The sequence below is a fragment of the Camelus dromedarius genome, chromosome 1 (genome assembly GCF_036321535.1).
Source record: "Camelus dromedarius isolate mCamDro1 chromosome 1, mCamDro1.pat, whole genome shotgun sequence".
NCBI classification, from domain to species: domain Eukaryota; kingdom Metazoa; phylum Chordata; class Mammalia; order Artiodactyla; family Camelidae; genus Camelus; species Camelus dromedarius.
Window position 1 is genome coordinate 13316834 of NC_087436.1, and position 11271 is coordinate 13328104.

Sequence of the window (11271 nt, forward strand, 5' to 3'; positions counted from 1 at the left end):
GGCCCTCAGGCAGCCAAGCTAAGCTCCTCACTTCCCTCCACCCAAGCCCCACTGGAAACTCACCTCTAGTCCAGCCCTGAGCTGTGAGGCATTAATCACTCATCTCCAGGGAGTGCGCTGGCTCTCAGGCCCAAGGGGTTCTCCTTGGAGATGATGTGCAGGCCTCTATGTGCTGGAAAAGCCCAAAGTATACCCTACAGCTCCCTTTTTTTTCAGAATCACACATTTAGTGTGACTGTTTTTGTCAACTTCTCCCACTGGTTGATAAGATTAGTAGGAACAGGGACCATGTTTGCTTTGCTCACATTCAGTATCAAGCACCCAGCAGAGTCGGATATAAAATAGTTGCTTAATATGTAGTTAGTGAATATCAAACAATGTCACTCCTCGGTAGCCACTAAAGAGAAATGAGTGCATTTGTGCATTAAATAGCATGGATGCAAATGTTCATAGCAGATCTATTCTTAATAGCCAAGACCCAAAAACAGCCCAAATGTCTGTCATGAGTAGAATGTGGGGTATTTGTACAATGGAGTACCTAGACATTTTTTTTAAAGAATAAGAAAACAAAGCTACTACTTTTCAACAACACAATATTGAGAAAAAGAAGCCCCCCTGCCAAATGTGTGATTACATTTATATTAAAGTTCAGGGACAAACAATAAATCAATGATGACAGAAGTCAGAAAAGTAGCTGCTTCTGAAGGGGCTGAGTAGCTGTAGGTGGATAGGCAGGTGCCAGGGGTATGGACTGGAAAGAGTCTAGAATTCCTTGAGGCTCTGGAAGTCCTTCCTCTAGTTCGAGGAGGAACAGATGCTGGACTGGTCCACACTGAGAATGATAATTGGTGAAGGAAAGCTAGTTCTGCCGAAGAATTTGGCCTAATGAATTGCCCTATAAAAGGAAAAGTGTAAACAGTGACTTGTCCTTGTTCATCCTGAATCTCAGAACAGGGCCCATCGAAGAGTAAAAGGCTTTTTGAATGAAGTCAAACTTTGGCCACACTCCCTTCTGGCGTGATGCTCCCACCCAGTACCCTGGCATGCTCAGTTGACACTCTCCCTGCCCACAAGACCCTGCTAAGCCTGGAGGACCAGCTGCTCTCTCCAGGCAGAAGGTCTAAAAGGCACATCTCAGATCCCCTCCATCAGCCCGTTCTATCTCCTGGGCTGCTGCCTTCTCTGCCACCTCCTCCCAGTTATTCACATCTGACACCTCAGCCATCTTTAATGTCTTCCTCTCCTCCACGTCTCCCAGCTACTCAGCAGCCAAGCCCATCTCATGTACCTGTTCCCCTGTCAGTTTCCACCACTATCATTCTAGCTCAAGCCTTGATTACTTTCAAAGACTCCTTATTGCCTACCAGGTAAGACACCACACTCCTTGGCCTGCCACTGAAGACAGTCTAAAAATAAGCCTCAAAATACCTTTTTAATCTTTATCTCCTATTACTCCTTCACAGGCCCCATTCATTTAAGTCAGACTGAGTGATTTGAATTCCCCAAGCAAAGGTGGCTGTTTCCCACCCTCCACAGCTTTGCTCATAGCTTTCCCTCTCCTGGGAACACCTCCCTCTCTTGTCTGTCCACCTGGTACCCTGCATACCACCATCAGCTCCACTTGTGATCTTGACCATCCTTCACAAATGCTCAGCCTACCTGTTGCCTCCCCACTGTGAGCCCCTGAACTCCCCAGGTGTTTGTCCTTAGTTCCTGCCCTCAGTTGATTCTTTTTTTATTTGTGTCATTCTTACGGTACTTACTATATACTGTCTTATGGTAGCGTCTCCAGCTCATTTAGGGCACAGTACAGGTCTTATTCCTCTTTAAACTCACACAGTATCTTGTCCTCAGGCAAAATTGAATGCATGTTGATGGAAAGAATAGACACAGGAAGGGAAGAAAATCAACCCTCGATTAGCTGTTATATTGAAGGAGTCAATAAATTAAATGAAAAAATGACTGTAATGATGAAACATTACCTATGTAGTACTGGAACTTCCTGGCACCACCTCAGATCAGATCAAGAATTCTACTTTGGATAAAATCAGCCTTAATGACTGGCAAGGCTTGGATATTTTAGGATTCCCAAGAGGTGTCTATTTCCCTTGTGACCTGATACAATCGTACAATACCACTCAGCTCAAAATAAAATAAGACTAACATTACCTTCTCTCTGCCATCCACTGCAATATGTAGTTTTGGAAAAGTGAATGACGTCCCAGGCTCAGTGACCTTATCTGTCAAATGTGACTGCTAATCCTGCTTTGTCAGATTCTTAGGACGAGTGACCCAGTGCAGGCAGGTAGAAGGTGCTGAGGTGGCCTTTAGCATACTGTTTCTACTCTACCACAGCTGGGGAGCTCGTGGTCCTGTCTGGCTCCGCATGGCTTTGGCAGGAAAAGGGAACCTGCCTCTCTCCATCCCCGGACACAGCAGGGGGCTGTTCTAACCTCCTCTCTCTTGCCCTTGTGAGAAGTTATATACCAGGAGGCAGTTTGAGGCAGGCTCCCTAAATTTTATGAATTCCTCCACTTCTGAGTTCACTAAGACCAGAGCAGCTTTTCCCAGGAAGGAGAGAAACATTCCAGTCTGTTGAGATAAAAATGCCCAGGGGATTGTCCAGGGGAAATCATACAGGAAGGAGACTGACAGGATTACGTGGCAGAGGCTTCACGAGAACACAAGGTCACAAGGTCAAGCAGGCAAAGTGAGAAAAGGAGAGGAGGCTTCTGCCAGTTCCTGTAGATGATCACATAGGCTTAGCACCAAGAGCAAACACACACACAAATGCACATTAAAGATACCAAAAACAAATCCCTTGGAAAAAATTATCTTCCCTGGCAGAAAACTGGGAAGTGAACTGTGAGAGGCCGGGCTGTTTTGGCTGGCGTTCACTAGACACTCCATACATTGAAAACGACTGCTCACTAGTCAGGCCAGAACCCTAGGCCGGCCCTCCGCTCTCCCTGGCTCTCCTCAGGGACCGTGTCCAACTGGCAGTGCATCTGAATTGGCAGGGTCCCACCTTGCTCTAAGTGAATGCATGTGCCCCTCTCAAGCTCACAATCGCTAGCCTGGCCGATTGCCCCTTTCTGGAAAGTTAAGGTGGCCTTTGACCAATGCATGACAAAGCCCAACTACGCGACTAGCCATCCCCTGAGCAGTGGAAAGAGGCCTTTGCTCCCCAAGCCCCTGGACATATAAAGACTTTCTGTTCAAAGAGTCAAATGCAGGCTCCTGGATTCTCCGTGCACATTTCTGTGGCTCTTAGGTCCAAAGTGGAGAGACGTTGGTAGAACCGAAAAACCAGTTAGCCACTGAGCAGGAATCTAAATATGCCCCAGGGAACACAGCCCAGAGTAAAACTGTTAATTAAATCGCAGTGGAAAACGAAGTCTAACCACAGACATCTTGAGTCTAAAACGGAGCAGCTAAGGAAAAACGGGGATGCGACCTGTGCAGGTGCCCGCGGGAAGCTGGTCACTGCCCCGCGGTGGGGGACGGGCGTCTGCACTGACCTTGACCCGCAGGCAAGACGTGAGGGAGGTGGGGTCGAAAGGAAGCCTGAGGCGTTGGGGATTTGACACGTGGCTTCCTTCCCTTTGGAGGGGCCCGCACTCTCCTTTGCTCCATCCTCCCCTTTGTCTTTAGGTAAATTCTTCAAAATAATGGACTTCCTAATTCGATGATTCTATTCGGCTCTTTGAGAAACGTTGCAGAGGGGGGTCGATCGATCGCCACTCCTTGAAGGAGTGTGTGTGGCTGGGTCGGGCAGGTCGGGTGGTGCAGTAAGTAAGTAGCAAATGTTTAAGGACAGGGGTGAAGGTTTGGAATTCCTTCTGTCCAAAGTGTAAAATACTAGTAAGCAGAAGGCTTCTGGGGGCGCTACATGCCCAGCTGTTGTCGAGGCCGCTTGTGTGGAGTGGCTCCCATCTACCTGCAGGGCCGAGTGGCCTTCTCCAGCTGCCGGCTGCAGCCGGGGTATAAACAAGGAACACACACGCGCGATCAAGGCCAGGCTGGAGGGTCTGAGGGACACCGAGGCAAAAAAGCACGGGTGGTGGCAGGAGAGGGCTTGATTTCATGGGTCACATCCAGTCTGCCGAGGAGGGAAGCAGAGGCAGAAGGCGGCTGAAGGACAGAAAAATCCAGGGCTCAGGACGCTGAGGAACCTTCAGGAAGTCCCAACTCCGAGCGCATCTTTCTGGGGCCCTCTCTGAACAGAGTCACCCAAAGGCACCTGCAGAGCTCCAGGGGGTCTGCTCTGGGTGGGTCTGGCGCACACACAGGAGACCCCTCTCCGCCTCCACAGCCCACGCATTCTCGGCTTCAACTTGGTCCTCACACGGGGCTGAGGGGAGAGGCGGAGAGGAGACTAGGAGAGAGGGAAGGACAGAGCTCTGGAACACAGGACCAGGAAAGATGGTGCCAGGCAGCTTTCTTTTCTTCCCTCCGCTCCCCCTTCCTTTCCTTTCCTTTTCTTTTCCAGCTCCTTGATGGGTAATTATTTAGGAGGGAGAGTCAGAGACCCAGGAAGTCTGCCGCCCTCACCTTGCCGCCCATCAACCACAGCTCAGGCCGCAGGGCAGGGACCACGGAGGCCAGCGAGGCAGCAGGCCGGCCAACCTCGGCTCCCCCCACTTCTCTGCCCCGTCCCTCCCTCTGGGAAGAAGGGAAGCGGTGGACGGTGCCCCTGCTGCCTGCCCCACCTTCCGCACCCGCTGTCCTGGGCAGTGAAGGCTGACCACCCCACCCCCCCAACCCCGGTATCTGCAGCATCAACAAGCCCCTCCCACGGACGCAGTGACGTGTGACAAGGTGACGCAGTGACGCACGGTCTAATCAGGTTGCCGCCTGTCCGTGCCCCGCCTAACATGCTTTCCAGAGAGAAACAGAAACAAACCAGCCTTCTTTGTTTGTTTTTTTTTCTGTGTTAATTTTTGAGAACTGGCACATAGCACATCTGTAGATATTCTCAATAAAACGATTGTCTTCTATCAGGGACACTGGTTGAAACTGTCAGATGAGGTGAGAGAAAGAGTGGATTATAGTCATCTCTTGGTATCCACGGGGATTGATTCCAGGACCTGCTTTTCTTTCTTACTTTTTCTTTTTCTTTTTCTTTTTCTTTTTTTTTTTTAATTGAAGTTTAGTCAGTTACAGTGTGTCAATTTCTGGTGTACAGCACGATGTCCCAGTCATGCATATACATACATATATTCATTTTCATATTCTTTTTCATTAAAGATTATTACAAGATATTAAATATAATTCCCCATGCTATACAGAAATTTGTTTCTTTAATCTATTTTTATATATAGTGGCTAACATTTGCAAATCTCAGCACTATTTACAATAGCCAAGACATGGAAGCAACCTAAATGTCCATCAACAGATGACTGGATAAAGAGGTTGTGGTATATTTATACAATGGAATACTACTCAGTGGTTAAAAAAAGAATAAGATCATCATCCTAAGTGAAGTAAGCCAGGACCTTCTCAGACACCAAAAGTCCATAGATGTTCAAGTCCCTTATATAAAATGGCTGTATTTGCCTATAACCTATGCACATCCTCCCGTACACTTGAAATCATCTCTAGGCTACTTGTAATTCCTAATACAATGTAAATGCTATATAAGTAGTTGCCCACATGGCAAATTCAAGATTTACTTTTTGGAAGTTTCTGGCTTTTTTTTTCCTGAATATTTTCATTGAATGGATAAATGTGGAATCCACAGATACAGAGGGACTGACTGTTCATATATATACAATGTTTTCTTCCCATGAGGTGGTCAAGAAAAAGTATAAGGTTTCCAAGATGACACTAAGATTCATTCCCAAGGAAGAAAAGGTGAACAGTGACATGACAATTAAGGTGGCATCTCTCAGCTCTCTTTGGCTGGCAGGGTCCACCTGGACCTGTATGACAGAGTGGAGTGAATCTGGACCTCCAAGAATCATAGCAGCTGCAACCAAATACACAACCATGGCCTTGGCCCCAAGACCTAGAGACAAAGAAAGGCAGAGACCTACCAGTGGTCAGTGCTGTCATAAGTGGGACTAGTGATGTCTCAGTGGACATTGTGAGGGACAGTGGAGGTTACTTACTGAAGGATAGAAGTCTGGGTCCAGACTCACTTCTGAATTCCAGGGGATCTGGGATGTTCTTGGGGGTAGAGGTGGAGGTGAAGGCCAGGATAAATCACATGCTTTCTCACAAGTAACCAGCCAGCCTGGACTTGTGCTCAAGGCCCCTGGTCCCATTCTAGAGGAAGATCTGACACAATTGCTGACCCCTACTTCCAACAACTTAATTCAAGTGAAATCAAGTTAAAATGAATATCAGGGACATCTTCAAGAAAAAATAGAAGGGATGGTGTAGAACATGGTAACAGTACTACCTCGGGATGAAGTAAGGGAGGGGTATTAACACCCCTGGTCCTACTAACTAAAGGCAAAGCCACATTTAAATCATGGGTCCACCGCTTAATGACTGTGTGATCAAGTTATTCAACCTCTCTGAGACTCAGTTTCTTCATCTGTGAAATGGAAACAAATCTTAGAACTTACTTCAATGGGTTGTTGGGAGAATTAAGATAAGGTGCAGTGTCTGGCACTTATAAGAATTTGCATGAATGCAGGCTTTTATTATGTTTAATAGGCAGGATCCAGCATATTAGCCAGCTCCTACCCTCAGCAGCTTCTCTGCTGGGTGACTGTCCACAGTCAATTGTAGATTCACTCACATCAGTGGTCCTGGGGCCTCTCTCTTACCTACCATAGTGTAAGGATGGCTCCTTCTGACAGCCATCTCCATCTGTGGAGATCAAGCCCCTCTCATGCCGGTGCACAGGACTCCAAACTTTCCAAGAGAGAGGTTGGTTGATTTTAGTAAAACAGGTCCTACTAAAAATAATCAGCCAACCTGATTGTAAGGCAAAGGCAAAGACTTGCCATCCAGGCTGGCAAATCCATGCCTGGTATTCGCAACCGCAGATTCTCTTTGGCCAGCACGTGTTTCCTGGGTGATAAAGTGTTTTGAGTCCAAACTCGTTCTGTTTGCCACACAACAGGCCAATAAATTGGGAGATGAGGTGTTGGAGCAAGGAATAATGACTTTATCAGAAAACTGGCAGACCGAGGAGATGGGAGACTAATGTCCTGGAGAACCATTTTCCCCCAAGTCAGAATTCAGGCTCCTTTTATACTACAAAGGGGAGGGAGAGTAGTTGGTTGTTGCAGACTTCTTGGTATCAAACTCCTTTGTTTTTGCAGCTGTCCGTGTAGGTCAGGTCATGGTGTCCCTCTAAACGTCCAGCAAGACAAATGTTATTTTCTATCTTGCAAGTTTTTATCTTTATATGAATGGGAAAGTGTTAATATCTTTAAAGGACAAAGCTTTGAGAATGGGCTCTCCTGTCTATTTCAGGCTCTAGGCAACATTCTTTTACAAAAGCTGCAGAACCAGCATGACTGAGCACAGGAAACAGAGCCCCGGGTTAGAGCCAAAGGAACAGATCTAATATGGAATCAGATTTGTTCTTACCTATTACAAAAGCGAGATCAAACCCTCAGAGGCTGAGATGTCATTTTAAAATGTGGGAGAGAATCTAGAATAAGCTGAAAGTTTTCTTTCTTTATTTGCACTTTAAGTTACCATTTACATATGGTAAAATTCATCCTTTTTAGGTGTACAGTTCTGTGAATTTTGACAAATGTATACAGTCATGTAACCACCACCACAATCAAGATAACAAATAATTCCATTATCCTTGAACCCTTTTGTAGTCAATCCCCTCCCACGACCATCAACTCCTAACAGTCACTGATCATTTCTATCATAATTTGCCTTTTCACAGAGTGTCATATCAATGGAATTAGACAGTAGGTAGCCATTTGTGTCTTTCTTCTTATGCTTATCATAATGCTTTTGAGATTCAAAAAAATTTCATTTTTCAAAAGCAGTTGCATTTATCAATAATTTGTTCCTTTTTATGGCTGAGTATTATTCTACTTTGTGGATGTTACTACAATTTGTGTAGTCATTCTCTAGTTGTTGAACACTCGAGTTGTTTCCAGAATTGGGGAAATGTGAACAAAGTTGATAAAAACATTCACGTACTGGTTTATATGATGATATATGTTTTCATTTCTCTTGGGTAAATATCTAGGAGTGGGGTTGCTGGGTAAAACAGAAGGTGTATCTAACTTAACAAGCTATTTATAAAGTAGCTGTAACATTTTACATTCGTATTAGTTACTCTGGTTCCTTGTCAGCACCTGGTATTATTGTTTGTTTTTTAATTTTAGCCATTCTAGTCAGTGTGAAATGGTATCCCATTATGTTTTTTATTGAGATATAGTTGATGTACAATATTATATAAGTTACAAGTATATCACACATTGAGTCACAATTTGTAAAGGTTATACACCATTTATAGTTGTCAAACATTGGCTGTATTCCTTGTGTTGTACAATATCTCTTTGTAGCTTATTTATTTTATATACAATAGTTTGTACCTCTTAATCCCATACCCCTGTCTGGCCCCTTCCCCCTTCTTGCTCCCCACTGGTAACCACTAATTTGTTCTCTATATCTGTGAATCTGTTTCCTTTTTTGTTATATTCACTGATTTGTTTGATATTTTAGATTTCACATATAAATGATGTCATACAGTATTTGTCTTTCTCTGTCTGACTTATTTCACTTACCATAATATCTTCCAAGTCCATCCATGTTGTTGCATTAGGCAAAATTTCATTCTTTTTATGGCTGAATAGTATTCCATTGTATATGTGTTTATGTATATATATACACACACACATATATATACATGAATGTATATATATTCATGTATGTATACATGGATGAATGGACACTTAGGTTGCTTCCATATCTTGACAACTATAAATAATGCTGTTATGAAAATTGGGGTGCATGTATCTTTTCAAATGAGTGTTTTTGTTGTTTTTAGATATATACCCAGGAGTGGAATAGCTGAGTCATATCGTAGTTCTATTTTTATGTTTTTGAGAAACTGCCATACCGTTTTTTACAATAGATGCACCAATTTACATTCCCACCAACAGTGTACGAGGGTTCTGTTTTCTCCACATCCTCACCGACATTTGTTATTTGTCGTCTTTTTGGTGATACCATTTTGATGACAGGCATGAGGTGATACCTCTGTGGTTTTGATTGCATTTCTCTCATGATTGATGATGCTGGGTATTTTTGATGTGCCTGCTGACCATCTGTATGTCTTCTGTGGAAAAAATGTCTGTTCAGGTCTTCTGCCAATGTTTTAATCAGGTTGTTTGTGTCTTTTGCTGTTGAGTTGTATAAGCTGTTTATATATTTTGGATATTAACTGCTTATCAGTCATACCATTAGCAAATATTTTCTCGCAGTCAGTTAGTTGTCTTTACATTTTGTTTATGGTTTCCTTTGCTGTGCAAAAGCTTTTAAGCCTGATTAGGTCCCATTTGTTTATTTTTGCTTTTATTTCCTTTGCTTTAGGAGACAGATCCAAAAAAACATTGCTATGATTTATGTCAAAGAGTGTTCTGCCTATGTTTTCTTCTAGAAGTTTTATGGATACTGGTCTTACATTTAGGTCTTTAATCCATTTTGAGTTTAGGTTTGTATATGGTGTAAGAAAAATGTTCTAATTTCATCCTTTTAAATGTCACTGTCCAGATTTCCCAGCACCACTTACTGAAGAGACTATCTTTTCTCCATTATATATTCTCACCTCTTTTGCCATATATTAATTGACCATAAGTGTGTGGGTTTATTTCTGGGCTCTCTTTTCTGTTCCATTGATCTATTTGACTGGGCCAGTACCACACTGTTTTGATGACTGTAGCTTTGTAGTATAGTCTGAAGTCAGGGCACATGATTCCTCTAGCTCTGTTCTTCTTTCTCGAGATAGTTTTGGCTATTTGGGATCTTTTGCATTTCCATACAAATTTTAGAATTATTTATTCTAGTTCTGTGAAAAATGCCCTTGATATTTTGATAGGGATGATTTTTTTAATTTGTATTTTACTAATTACTAGTATTTTTAACATCTTTTCATATGCATATTTGCTTTTCATGTCACTTCTTTGGTAAAGTGTCTGTTTAAATCTTTTGTCCATTTTTTAAATATTGGATTGTTTCCTTTTCCAGGTTTGAGAGGTTTTTTAACAGATTCTGGTTACCAGTCTTCTTTCAGGTGTGTAGCTTGCACACTATTTCTTTCCATTCTCTTACTACTGGCTTTTAATAAACAGAAGTTTTTAATTTTTATAAAGCCCGACTTGTCAAAATTACCTTTTATCTTTTGTGTTTTTTTATTTCTCTATGGTTTGTATCCTACCTAAAAAAACTTTGCCTAATTCAAAGTCACAAAGATTTTCTTCTATACATTTGTCTAGAGGTTTTATAGTTTTGCATTTTACATTAGTTCTATGATTCATTTGAAGTTAATTTTGTAGATAATATAAGGTAATAGATCAAGGTTCCCTTTTTTCTTGAATATGGTTGCCCAATTTTCCTAGTATCATTTTCTAAAGGCTATCCTTTCCCCATTGAATTTTCTTTGTTTCTTTATCAAAAATCAATTTATCATACATGTGTAGATGTGTTTCTATATCCTATTGTGTTCTATTCAACTGTGTGTTTATATTTTCGCCCACACCACAGTCTTGATTATTGTTTCCTTATAGTAACTCAAATATTCTGAATCCAACAATTTTTCTTGGTCTCAGATCCTTTTTATTTTCCACATACACTTTAGAACAAACTAGTCTATTTCTATTTAAAAAAAAAAAAACTTGCTAAAACTTTGTTTGAGATAATATTGTATCTACAAATTGATCTGTGCAGAGAATTGACATCTTGACAACACTGAGTTATCCAATCTATGTATATGTCTCCATTTACTTAGGTCTTTTTGTACATATTTTTTAGATGTATTCTTAAAAGTATTCTTTCACAATATGTGTTATTATTGTTGTTTGGGGTACTATTATAAATTATACTGTTGTTATTTCAATTCCTAATTATTTATTGCTAGTGTATAAAAGTACAATTGATTTTGGTATAAGGGATTTTTATCCTGCAATTTAATTAAATTCAATTATTGGATATAATAGCATTTTTCTAGATTGAGATTTTATATGTAAACAATTGTGTCGTCTGAGAATAAAGTAGTTTATTGCTTCTTTCCCAGTATGAATTCCTTTTATTTCCCTTTCTTGCCTTATTGCACTGACTAGA